The sequence below is a fragment of the Aulonocara stuartgranti genome, assembly GCF_965226115.1.
Source record: "Aulonocara stuartgranti genome assembly, chromosome: 16".
Lineage (NCBI taxonomy): Eukaryota > Metazoa > Chordata > Actinopteri > Cichliformes > Cichlidae > Aulonocara > Aulonocara stuartgranti.
The window spans coordinates 14,925,158-14,939,424 of NC_138952.1; the positions used below are offsets into that span (position 1 = coordinate 14,925,158).

Sequence of the window (14,267 nt, forward strand, 5' to 3'; positions counted from 1 at the left end):
GGTTACTAGGAAAAACTTTCTTCACCCTCCCACATATCCTCCTATTACAGCACATCTGTAACATTTTTAAGCATGCATATTCTAAGACCATGAAAGAATTATTCAACATGAAAATTGGAAAGGTTCAGATTTCCCTGTTTATTTTGCAGATCTGTGCCCAACGCCGTGATGTCTTTCCTGGGTTTTATCTCTTCTATATCGCAGTCTGGAATGCATTGCTAAGCCCGGCCACCAAGGGCTAGCATATAGCTGTCTCTGCAGGCTTTGTACAGGATGAAGAAGTCATAATCCTCAAACAGACTTAAATTCCTCCAGAAAGGCTCTTGATCCTGAATCCACTCATTTTCTTCAAACAACTCAGCCCAAAAGAGAAGGGATATTTGGGCATGGCTGAAATCCTTGATTGAAATCTGCTACAAGTGGGCACAGATACACATGTGGGTCGATACACATGCACACAAATAAGCCTAACACACATAAATACATATGCACATACACCTCCCCAAACGTCCCTTGCTGTCGGTGAGAGCCTAGGCTGTTGAGAGGGCCTCTCTGAGCCCTTATTAAAAGGTAAACTTCTCTAAGGCCAGGGAATCATGTCAATCACAGGTTGTGTTTTCGCACCGAGCCCAAAGGCTGCTCTCTCCACCCTGTCAGACGCTGTTATCACCCTCAAAGCCATATCAGAATGCTGTTTGTTCTGCGCTTTAGTTTCACCCACACGGCGGATTCAAAAAGGTACAGGTCTATTTGATAGTGTATATTTCATTGCCGGAGAGAGACTGTGTTTGTCTTGCTGTGTTTGTCAGCTCATATTTGAGCTGAGGGTTCCTATTAAAACTAAACACCATATCAGAGGAATATTGCCACCGCTAGGTTCTTTTAAATCGCATATTGAGCCCATGGAGTGTGGAAGCAATTTAGTTGTAGCATAGTTTATAAGTGTGTCTGTGCTTGTGATGTTTCTATTTACTCTTGATTCTAATTTATTTACACACAGCAGCCTCTCGCTGCATTTTTCATATACTGTTATAATTACTTTCGTTATATTGTCACTTCCAGTTCTCTAAAAATATTACCTTGTTTGCATTTTCACTTATTTAATAAATCCCTTAGAGAGTCATGGCTATTTTCATTAAGCAGGATTGATCAAGTCCTCAAGGCAGCATCAGCTAACAGTTAAAAACTTCATGGGCTTTCACCGCTATACTTCACTTGCAGTGTGCTGTGCATTAGTGCTGGGCAGAAATTGACATCACAGTAATTTTTAAAGGTTCTGGCAGTTTCAGTGTGTCACAATACTGTTATTATTATTATTGTTACTATTCCTGCAAAAAAGTGGCTTTATAAAGGTTTACAATGGCTCACTAAACACTTGAATGTCATCATAAAAGAAATGAAACATAAATAGCTTAAAATAAAATCACCCAAGAAAACTCATAAATATTCTACCCTGAGTCTTTTATCAAAAAATTAATGTTTGACACAAAGCTTAGCCTTCTGCCTGTTATGCTTTTTTTGGTTAAATGTAATGCCATATAGTGCCACGTCCTCTAGAGCCCAGTTGATACAGAATTTTTACGACCGATACTGATACCGATATTTGGTGATTTTTGAAATCAGATAGTATGAAATATAGGACTATTTTTTTTTTTCTTAACTGATTTTTATAAACAGATTTCTCTTACATTTTTTAAGTGTAGCTGTTTATTTATTCTACCTGCTTCTATTCAGATTAGCTGATTATTGTGTTTGTGGTATTCAAAAACATGTGATGCCAATAGTGAAGTGCCCTCTGGTGGACGAAATATGCAACAACACTGATGGCATTGTTGAGAGACCTTCTCCTTGTTTCTTCTTTACTTTCATTTATTGGCAGTTAAATGCTGATACCAATAGATCAGTAAATGAATATTGGCTGATAATATCGGCACAGATGCAGCATGACCAGAAATGACCCTAGTGTCCCTTGTTGTGTTATTGTGGGTTATTAATTTGAAGTCTGATATCAGTTGTTTTGCAATATGATGAAAAAAGGTGTGCATCTAATACAGGCTGCTCCTGAACGCATGGTGTTCTTGGCGTGAAGTAATTTAATACATTTACACCTCTTGAAACATGAAGGTGTTTTTTTTTGTTTGTTTTACTTTTACTATAGCAGCATTTGAAGAAATAATATGCCAGTGCATCAAATATAACCCCCCAGCATTACTGTACACTTTAGATGACTGACAGAGGTTGTATTGAGCCAGTAGGACAGGATGCAAGATTGCAGAGCCATCAATGTTGTCAAGTAGTGTGCTGTTAATTATTGCATGAAAATATGCCTGATAATAATGTTGCTTTATCAACCGTACCAAGTAGCTCCACATTTATTTTTAAAGAAAATTTCAGGTACAGTTAGGTCACTTCTGAGATATTGTTATTGAATACTAATAATAGAAGAGAATAATTATATTTTAGATATTCTTTTTAAATTATGTGCTAAAATATTGTTAATATATATACTAAGGTCGTTTTAATATCTGAGATATTGATTCTTGTACCTAATTCCCTTTTATCTCAATATTAGTCTACAGATTGTGTATGTGTTGTCATATTAGTGTCCTCTAATTACTAAAGTATCAGCTAGCTCCTGCCCATTCTCCTACCAATGGAAACCAAAAGCAAAGCAGAAAGGCTATCCCAGTCATTAGTACGTTTGCTGGACAAACTGTGGGATCTAACACTGTGGGAGGCTAGGGAAATAAAAAGGTACTTACGCTAGTATTGACCTTGTTGCTGGACCTACTGCTGTTTGCTCTGTGGCCAGCTTTCTACAACAGACACGCACACACCCACACATACATTACATGGTTTTGCATGCATGTCAGAGAGCAATACAGTGAGTGATGAAGGATGAAAACGCTACTGGTTTTGCAGTATTGTCAGGCAGTCTTAGCAGCGCTCGTCGTGCATACATTTTGTAACAACAATAACAAGCGGCCAAATTTAAAGAAAGTAATTATAATCGCATGAGCAAACTCAGCTAATTTTTCACTGAAGACACTTTTTAATCCATAAATGCATTTTTAGTTGTTCCTATGGTGCTGGAAAACAAACAAGATAAAAAGAACAAAAAAAAAAAAAAGTTAAGGCTGTTCATTAGTACCACAAATGGCAACCTGCTCCTGTCAGTTTGAGAACCCATATCTATAAAGCAGCCCAAGGTTCGTGACGGAACGCCATGTAAACAACTCATCACTGCAACTTCGACTGATTAACATATGATTGCAATTCATCATCTCATGTGCAGCCGGTGACATCTTGCAGTAGCATTTATTCCGTGTTGATACATGCCTTTGGTTCCTTTTTGACAACTCAAAACAAACAGATTGCAAGCTGTCGCTACATTTGCCCAAGATGAATGGGGAAAATGAATCGGTAAATCAGGTGTGTCAGGTGATTAACACAATCATGCCTGAGATCCTTGTGGAATCACTGGAACTTAGTATGTTTGGATAAACACTGACAGTGGAACAGACTGTCTGAACAGTGTGAACAATGTGAACAGTCAACAGTAACTTGCGTCTATAAACTATTATACTGTGAAGCCTTCTGTGCATAACAGGCATTGCCCTGATGGTATTAACATTACCCTGTGGTACTGAAATTTACTGTCTGTGACCAGATAAAATGGTCACCTAGTCACCTTGCTGCTGAAATTAATGACAGCCTGTTGCAATTGACTTTACTGTTACTGAAATAGGCTTATTGGAATCAGTAATAATTATAAACATATAATTTAAAAAATGGCCTAGATACTGCAGTATATAATATTGACATACCATTCATATTGTCAGTATTTGCAAATATACTAATTGGAATTGATTAAAAATTATGAAACTAAGTTTGCATAACTGCTCTCTGTATATCTTTGGTTTTAGTACTTCACTGACAAGTATTGACACTTTTTGATAAATTAACATTGCTCAGCTGATAAGTTTGTGTGTGTTGGACAAGGGAATGATAAAATGCTGTAATTTCTTTCAGAAAATATTAATATCTTATAACAATTTTTGCATAACTGTTGATCCCTGGAACAACTTTTTTCAAATGACTAATTTAACAGACAGAAGTGAATTGGGTTGAAACGACCAAATCCTGTTTATCTTGCACACTTCTGGATTTGGGAATGTGGTGAACAGAGTCACTGGGGACATTCAGCTCTGTTGTGCAGCTGTCATTTGCTAGTAATGGGACGCAGTCACCAAGGAACCCCTTGAGTATGTGTGCTGGGAGAAAACCGACAGAGGCGAAAGAGAGAAAAGAGAGATTCAAACGAGTGAGCAATAGTGAAGGCAATAGAGGAGCATTTGTATGGTCTTCCTTGCCACTGAAGTAGTAAAATGGAAACATATTTCTCCCCTGACAGCTACAGTAGATCTAACCCTCTGAGTTGAGCTGCTTATGATGTTGTGTGGTGTTGAGGTGGACCCCAGGGGTGTCCCAAAGGCTTGTTGTTTCTTGTCAGAGATTAGATTGAACCAGGCGGCTGTGGTTCATACTCATGCCTGAGAGAAGCCAAGGCTCCCTGTCACCGAACACAACCTCTGAGCTTTGCTCTGTAGCACCGAATCTAGATGTATTTCTTATTGTAGAATAAAGTTTGTTATTTTAAAAATAAGCTCCACCTTCTCTGGGGGTTTCCATGCTGCTGAATATTTGCTCACTGCAGCACACTGTACACTGATGCATGACTGGCCACTGGGAATGAAAAAGGGGATTTATTCACATGTTTCTCAGCTGACATTATGTTTATTTCTCACTTCACACATTTTCTTATTTTCCTACAGTTCCACTTTTTACATATTCATTTCATCAGCCCTTAAAAGATCAGATGGAGGGTTTTGCCAAGAGTCTGCAAAGAATTGCCGTTATGTCTGTTCACTGAAAGAATTTGTAGAATTCATATCAAAGTTGAGGCTTTGTAAATTTGCGTTGCTTCATTCCTTTGAAAATGTGCCAAAAAATAGGTTGAAATATCTCCAAGCAAGTTTTTTTTTTTTTTTTTTTCCTGAGTGTGTACCACATAAATTTGCCACCTAGATAGATGGAAAAGAAAGAGAAGCACTTTTTCTTCTTCCTGTCAGTCTCCTCCATGCGTCTTAAACATAGTAATCTGACAAAGTAACCGATTTTCCTTCATCATCTTGGGGATTTTTGATAACAATTAGCGGTGTTACTGCATCGAGAGGTTTAACATTTCTTCAATGGGTCTTCTTCCTCTTTTTTTCTTTTTCTTTTTTGTGTGGGCCACTAGTCTATCTTCATTTTGTGGTAATCAAATTTATCTTCTCCTATACTCCATATAATAGATTCAATATTTATAATTTTTAGGTTCTGAGTATAGTACTCGTTTGGGTTTTGGGGAATTGTATTTCATGATTGCCTTCAGACTGTACTTAAGTAAATTGCACTGTAATTGTCTGGTAATAGAGATTTTTTAGAAATCACCCCCTCTCCAGCAATAATCAATTTGATGCATGCTTGTCTGCTCTGTGAAGGAAGAGGTTAGCTGTCCCCGTTAGTTTTAGACAGAAGGTTTAAGCAGGGATCCACTGAAGGCATCTGTCAGTGAGGTAAAGAGCACTGACAGCCATACATCATCTCTGCCTAGTGGAGGCCCCTGTATTTAAAAGAGTACTGCAGTCAAAAGCCCATAAAAGTGAGTGACTCCTCGGGAGCATCTGCCACTGCATGCAGGGAGGAGATTCAATGTGAAAAAGGGGAGATAATGTGCTCACTCACTAATGGGCACCCGACTAGACACAGGCTCATTTTTCACATCATGTCATCTGTAAGGTTTGAATAAAAGTAATGGCCACAATGAGCCTGGATCTCTCCCAGTCATTATGGCTTTTGCTTCCTCACTTTTATTTGTGTTGACTTGTACAGTCGGAGGAGATGACAGTCTCTGGGCCTGTGGATCAGTCAGAGTGATGATCTGCACTGCTCTCCTCTGCTGCTGACAGGTCCCTTCTTTCTGGCAGGCATGTGAGGCCAGAATGCCGCACTACGTCATATCAAATGCTGTAATCTGACAGAATAAAAGGATTTGCACACTGGGGACATCACAAACTCTGTCTTTTGTAATTTTCTGACAGAGACAGAAGGGGGAAATGGAGGGGTTTCTACAGTTTCATGTAGTAAGAATTAGTGTCAGTCAAAGTTAAGTGGCTATTTTAAGATGAATAGGAGAGGATTTCCGTGGCATGTTTTAGGGCACTGGGCTTTAAAACACTATGCTAATGTGAGTAGATACTGATCGGGCGTTGGATGTTTTCATTTCTGAAACATTCAGAGTCGCAGGACACAGCATGTCTAAATATCCATTCTGAAAAGGTTAGTGCGTAATTAACGCTGAAATTCACTGCCACTGTCAGCCACGTTCAGTTCAGAATAACAATAAATGCCCAAATGATAATCTTTTCATCTTTAGGATGCACTGTGGAAAAGATACCCTATCTGAATTTGTAAAATATAATAAAAAAATGGTAACAATGATGATGACAATAATATTATCATTATATTTACTGACAGATTAGTGTTGTATTGGCTCTCTTGAGTAATTTTTTTTCCGTACGTATAAAAGTGAAGAAATGCCTCGATATTATATAACACATATTTTACAGTTCATCTGATACTTTTAAAATAAAAGACTGTTTTGCGTCGGGCCCTATAAAACTGGGAAGATGGATGAGAAAACAAGTGATTTCCTTATTAGGTTCAGGAGTCAAAGGCCTTCTTCCATAGATGTGAGCTTCAAGAGCCCAGAAGATTAAGACATATATTGGATTCAGGATGGAGGCCACAAAGTTCATTTTCAAAATAAAACAGAATATTATTCACAGTCCTTTTAAAATTCAGATTGCCGGGTGACCTGTGACTTGGAAGTAGTGCATTACATTTTCAATGAGCTGGTGCTATGTCACTTGAAGGAAAAATCCCATTTCTTGCCCCTTTGCCGAGGGAATTATGGGATTAGATCAGCCATAGTTTAAGGAACTATGAGGAAAACAAAGATACTGTGAAATTAAATTTTGACATTTCAGATTGGGCTTTGTCTTCCTCTCACATCTCTCCCTTTTTACCACAAGGTGTTAATTTTTGAAGTAAATGGAAGTGAGACTGATTTTTTTTTTTTTTTTTGAGTCATTCTGAGACAGCCCTGTAGTGGGAGGAAACAAAAACAGCCCTGCTTTGTAAAATCTCCCACTGGTGATATTATAAGCAACACCTGCACACAGTTCCCCCTGATTTTCATATATATTAAAATCACTACCTACTGTGGCATATGAAATTGTACAAACCGCTAAGGCCTAAGCTTACCACTGGAACGTCGACTTCCCTTTGATTCAGATTTTCCTCTCAATTCTCTGACCCTCAAAAAAGGTGACCAATAATCTAATTCATACACTGTTTCCATCATAGACCCCCACATACCCTGCATAAGACCAAAGAAGTAATATTGACATTGTTCAGCTGCATAAAAAGTTGCATGTCATACACAAATATTATGAAAAGTTATCACTTTCCTCCCAGCTAGACACACTCCAAGCTGCCACTATAATAGAAATCTCCACTTAAACCCTTCTCCACAACACTGAAAATCTGTGTTTGTATACAGTACTGGCAGCGAAATATCAGTATCATATCTGTCCACATTCTAATTTTACAATTACAATACTGAGAGCATTGAGATATTGAGAAAATATGCTTAGCATAATCAGTCAATAGACCTGGTGGAGAGATCCACCACACATGGCAATAAAGCCCCAACTTAAGCATGGTGGTGAGCTCATTCCCTTAGTACCCCCATCCAACCCCCATCTCCTTGCACCAATGCCTGCCTCATCACTCCACACAAAATATCCCACCCTTAATTGGTCTGTGCTCCTCCAACATGTCTGTAATGAAAAAAGCAGCACATAATTCTTAGTTTGTTGGCTGGCAGAGCCCAATTTACAAAAGTGGAGGTTGGTGATAAGCAGAGACAGTACGGCTGTGGAGTGCTCAGAACAATGAATCACCCCACTGCCAGGGTTGAGCAGAATATAATTGAGTCCAACATCTCTGAGCACTTTCACCATAATTAATGATAATCTGTAACAGAGGAATCTGAGATTCCAGTTCACAGAACTGTTTAATTAGGCCCAGTAATGAAAGCACAGGCACTACAAGAATATGGCCGGCCTCATGATTAATGATTTGTGCTACTGAACACAAAAGTGCTGCACCGTTAACTCCAACGGATGCTGCTGTGTCTCCCTGGCATTTACAGAACACCAAAATACATATAGAGCTGTTTGCATCCCCTATATGAGCAGCTAAATAAACACAATGTTTCTTGTTTTTTTGTTTTGTTTTGTTTACATATGCGTGCTTCTGTTTTTATATTTAATACTCACGTTCACAGTCACAACATTTTCACCTCTAATGGTGTTTTTGTACTAAATTTCAAAATGAATGGGTAGATACATTCTTACATGCTCCTGAAGACAGTTATAATTATCTGTCCATATCTATTAATGTATTGCACTGGAGAGAGAATTTGCCTTGAGAAAATGGCAAAAACATAAGCTACAGACTCTATATATAGAGTTTAATAATAGTATCTAACATTAGGCTACAAAAAAGAAAAAGATTAATGTACTAAAATAGGATGTATTAGCATTTAAAGGTACTAAATCTTGAGGAGCTTGTGCTCATGGGAAACACCTTGAAATTGTATCATGTGACTTGTTATTTGCTTTGTACCAGTAAAAACACTACTTATTTATACAGTTGTGGTAAAGGTCTGCGTAAAAAGATTGACATGTGACAGGAAACAAAATGTGTGGTGCCATTCACTCAAGTAATAAAAAAGTACATAAGAATTTAAGTCTTTTACCTAAAAGTATGGATTACATTATTGAATGAAATGCTCCAGCTCCTGTTTATGCCTCGCAGGCATCTTTGTGGTTATTTCCTGGTAGTATAGCCAGAGTTCTGCGACTTCATAACACGGCAGCAAGCAGGGCTTTGCAGAGGCTGTGTGCTAGACTGGCTCCACCTTTTTAAATGAATCTCATGAAATGCACAGTAATACGGTTCATACCATTACAGAAACAAAATAAGATTTTTGTTTGGCATGAATTGGATTTATACCCTGAAAAAAAGCTATTAGTCACTCCCTGTCAGTTTGTTGACTGCTCTGAGTTTGATGTTGTGTGTTAGACCTCTGAAGTTAAATTTCGCACTTGCTTGAATATTTTAAACTTAATGTTTCCTGTGGTAAAAAATATGATTCTGCAAATCAAGAGTCATGGTAAGAGACTTAATAGAAAGATCAGACCATTACAAAATAATAGGAACAATATTCTGTGCAGGAACATGCTATTCATTTTATTCATCATACCTTTCAGTAAAATGTTGAAGTCTCCATCAAGTAGACACATGCCTTAGGAAACGACAGTGTGAAAGGCAATACGTGCGGGAAACCAGGCACGGGAGCTAAGCCCTCATAAATCTATGACAAAACTTTCCAAAAATGAAAAAGAGGACGTAAAAAGAGAGAAAAATAGATGTGTTCCTGCGAAAGAAATGACTGTAACCGCCCACCCCCTTGCCCTCCTATTCCCCATGTCTGAATCTTGTTTAGTTCTTTAATTCTACAGTTTCTGACCTGGATCTGGCCATCGCTGCACATGAAAGAAATTACAAAAGCCTCTCAGTCACAGCAGCCCAGCTTCCTCCTGCACCACAGCATTTGTCATTGCCAAAACAGCAGAGTTTAATTAAGTGTTGTGAGCAGCCTAGTGAGAAACACACTTTAAATTAAACCTCTGAACATGCTGCTATTGGTTCTTTACCTTCTCAACAATCAGCAGGGTATACGGCATAAATTTCTATCTCTCAAGGGGGAAGGCAGCTGCTGCACCTCTAGCGATTCATAAACGGCTTGCCTCCCCAAGAGCAATCTCTATTACAGCACATTTCATTATAGCTCAGATTGGAACAGCAAGCAGATGAATGTGATAATTAATGTCCCTTCCCAACAAAATATTTTATTTACTCTTGATGAATTAATGGTTGTTATCATGGTAAGGGAGAAAAAAAACCCAAAAACTGTACGCCTCGTATGCTGGTGCATCTGTGTAGGTGAAAAGAATTACATGGCAAATTATCTTTCAAGGCATCAAACAATTCTTAGTGCAAGAGTGGAGTTAATTCAATCCTTTCTATAATAATGGATTGTTTCAAGTTTGTAAGCATTTTGATTCACTCATGCATTTTATAAGTACGGCTTTTAGTTTTTATCATAGAATACATCAGTAGCTATGGAAGAAGACACAAGAGGCCGGTGGCTGTTACATGTGTAGCAAACAAAGTCTTCTTAAGTGGCATTTGGATTAACTCTGGAGTTTTTAAAGGGATTATAATTATTAGAACTGTAAAAAGAAAGGGACATTTAGACACATCGGTGGCTTAATTTATTAAATAATTGTCATGTGGAACCTTTGTGATATGCAAATATTATGCTGTTGCTTCATTGATATTATGTCACAGTGTGTCTATTGTTTACAGATGACATGTATGGGATATTACACACAAAAGGTATGTACAGACCACAGACTAACCATGGAGATAAAGATAAGTGTGGCGATCAATACTTTCGGATTGTCAATAAACCTTATGAAAAGAGCAAAATCAACAATGCATTGATCCATATCTATCTATATATATATATATATATATATATATATATATATATATATATATATATATATATATATATATATATATATATATATATATACCAACGCCAACCAATAGTTTGTCCAGAAGTCAACATATTTGGGGGTTAAAATAACATATTTCTAATATTTATTAAATCTGTCAATAGTAATGGCAATAAAAAATTCAGTTGGCCTTATTGATTCACTTATATAATAATAATACCACCAAATGTTCTTGCAATTCATTAGGTTTGGCCATTATAAGTAGTTTTATTTTACTGTTCATCTGCTCAGGTTATGTTAAGTGCAGCTCCTTAAGGTCTAGTAGAGCTTCATTCATAAACCCTGCCTATATTGGACAGCCAGGTTCCCCAGCAGGCCAAGTGGTTAAAAAAAACTCTTAAGTCTGGTGCGTATAACATCTAACAAGTCAGCACTGGCACAAACACAGAAACCAATCAAACTCAGCCCGCATGAACCTTAAACAAAGGTGGAGGTACATTTTCTATCCATGTTGGATGACATTTCCTTGTCCTCCTGTTGCTACTGCTCCTACGTTTGAGTGATCAGACAGCCATTACAAGGTCCAGGTTTATTAGCGAGACCATATAGGCCCTAAGCTCGCTGTGGTAGAAGTGTAATTCTCTACAAAGTGTGTCACGTTAGCTCTGTTGACTGATCCACACAACATCTGGTTGAGAGGACCTCTCACACCTCTGTGCAGCAGCCCTTTAAGGCAGCTACAGTGTGTAGCTCTCCACGGTGCAACCAGAAAGAAGTCTTGACGTGCCTTTCATAGCTGGCTTGTTCGTAGTGAAGCAAGCAGTCACTTATACAAGGCAGTTTCCAGGTGCTAAATTGGATGAAGCATCTTGTCTTCACTTCACTTATAGTATCCTTAACATAAACGGGGGGGAAAAGGCTTAGCTTGAAGCAGGAAAACTATGTATCAAATAGAATAATTGTTTGAGATGACCCCAGCCTCAGTTTTAGTATCAGTATTGTTAAAATAGTGCATTTGCAGAGGGTTTGCTGTCCGAGTTTACATCACTTATATGCATCAGCAGCGCTAATCTTGTACTGAATTAATTTAAGATTAAAGGAAGCTTGGCTTACATCAGATTCTCCTTGTAGATAACTCGCAGTAACATCATCGTGCAGTTGTACGGGGACCTATTAAGGTTAAGAGTTGGATCTCTTTAATCGTTGATCATTTAAGGATGCTCCTCTGCTCTTCCTCTTTACAATGCCAAATGATATATGATCACTTCTACACTTCTAGTTAATGTACACTATTAGCTCTGTATTTAAACATGATAATGTAATTGATTCACAAATTGATTTATTGATGTTAATTCAAGTGTTTCATGTATTAATCACAGTAAAGAAATTAATTTAGTATATTTTATGAGCTGTTGTGCGATCAGCTAATGATATGAATTAATCAACTTTAATAAGAATTCAAACACTATTGTTTGCCTAATTTGTCACTTTGTTAGAGGGAGAATGAACAGCGGCCTTTTGATTTACAACGTGCAACTCTACTGGGCTGTTTTAGGGAATTGCTCTGCTTATTTGGGGTTTAGAAGTGTCCCTTTCAGGACACTCCACCAGGCTAGATTTAATGCAAATGCACATTACCAAAGTGATTTCCAGCATTTAAGAATTCAAAAATAGAGCTTTTTTTTATTTGGATTGCAATTTCACTTCAAGTAGAATTGACTCCAATGCTGGACATCACTTTTCTTCTTGTTTACACTTTACCCATTAAAGTAGAACTTTACAGTTGAGAGCAATAAAAGTGTTTTCACTCTTTGCTTTGAGTAAATTGTTTTGCACTCCAGAGATCCATTTAAGTAGTTCATTAGTGGCTATGTCATGTCTTTAAAGTATTGATCTCTCCAGTCAATGGAAAAATAACAACCCGGTTATAAGCTACTTGTCCATAGCGGTGGGCCACATAAATTATTTAAAAAGGGCAGATTCACTGCGGCCATGGAGCCATCAATCATAAGATATGGCAATGACAAAAAAGCTGTGCTTCATACGTCCCTCCTATCTCCCCCCAGAACAATTCTATCAGCCAGGTGACTGTGAGGAGGCAGGATGACCTGATGTCACTCACATTGTTGCCTCTGCCTTTGAAGGACCCAGCACTCCTCTCAGCCCTGGAATGGGATGGCTAAATAGATTCTCTGTGTTTACTGCTGGTCTCCCTCCCTCAGTGCACACTTCAATTTGTCTAACAAGAAAAGGTGGACAGAAGAGTTTCGAGTTTCCCAAACAATGGATGAATTTTTTATCAAGTGGTTGAATTGAGTTGCAAGTGGCACAATATTTATTCATAGGTGTTTGTTCAGTTATATTCCATTGAAAAATGAACGCTAAAACAACTGTAGAGGTTTATAGGAGCTTGATTTATCCTCTGTTGCTGAAGAAAAACTAAATTAATGAATCATGAGTCACAATTTTCCATCCTGAACAAGATATATTTGTTGTGCCTCTTTACAAAGATCTAATAATTCTGTTAAAATCTTTGTAAGGCCAAAAAGACCAAAATCTTAAAGCACACACTCTGATGTGGCAGATCTTCATCAATACTCTGTTATTGATTCAGCCGGCAAGCTTGTTGTTGTTTCTCGGCTTTACTTTTTCTTGTAGTCCTTATCTGGTTTAACTCTGTTTTGTCTTCAGTGTAAAAGTAGAAATTTAAACTCAGTTTAATTAAAAAGATTTTATCTATAAATAATATATATAAATGTATGTGTATATATTGTATATGTATGTATAGCACCAAAATTGTCATTTTATGTATTTTCTTAATACACAGACCTGTCATGCTTTCATATACTAAAAAGGAGCTAACTGACCTAATGAGTCTCATTTTGGTGAGGTAAATACTATATATGTGGACAAATAGCCACTCAAACATAACATATTTTCTGCACAGTATAAAACATATGATTGAATAGACATTTAACTCACTGTAGCTCACGGTCATCATATGGCATAATAATCCTTTGGCTGTTATAAATCGCGCCCCCCAAAATAAACTCACTACCCCGTTAAGACACACTTTGCCTTCATAGTAACTCATCTAAAACACCGCGAGAGCATCGTAAATAAAGCAGTGAAAAGGCAACCAAGCAAATAAAAAACACAGGGAGTTACTTAAGTGTGGCAGACGTGTCTTTGAGTTTCAGTTTCAAAACGCAACTTTGATTAATAATTGATTATACAAACCCATGCTACATGAAAGGCAGGAAGAGGTGCCATTCTTGTGAACGGCCAGCCAGTCAAACGGCACTTTGTTGTTTCAAATGCTCCCCTGCATATCGGTTCTATGGTCGGTCCTCTAACCAACCCGATGCTGTGCAACAAAGACAGCCTGACAAAGTGCCGGTGCTGCCCTGATGAAACCAGACATGCAGGGATATGAATGACTACATCTAAGGGGTAATTGCTGCTGAGCAGGAGCCTCCTACCTCGTTTCATTTAGTCTATTAG

The 14,267-nt window shown here is 37.8% G+C and overlaps 1 protein-coding gene across 16 annotated transcripts in view; it reads left to right on the forward strand.

Annotated features, from left to right (window-relative positions):
* The window catches only part of LOC309690249 (uncharacterized protein), a 109,712-nt gene that overhangs the window by 12,885 nt on the left and 82,560 nt on the right, over positions 1-14,267 (forward strand). For 2 of the 16 annotated variants that reach the window (XR_014271683.1, XR_014271684.1), the window contains one exon: positions 150-1,585. The exons of the other annotated variants lie outside the window; for them this stretch is intronic. The gene's annotated coding sequence lies outside the window, so the exon portion shown is untranslated. Of the gene's footprint in view, positions 1-149; positions 1,586-14,267 lie in introns of those variants that run through there. 16 annotated transcript variants of the gene reach the window in all.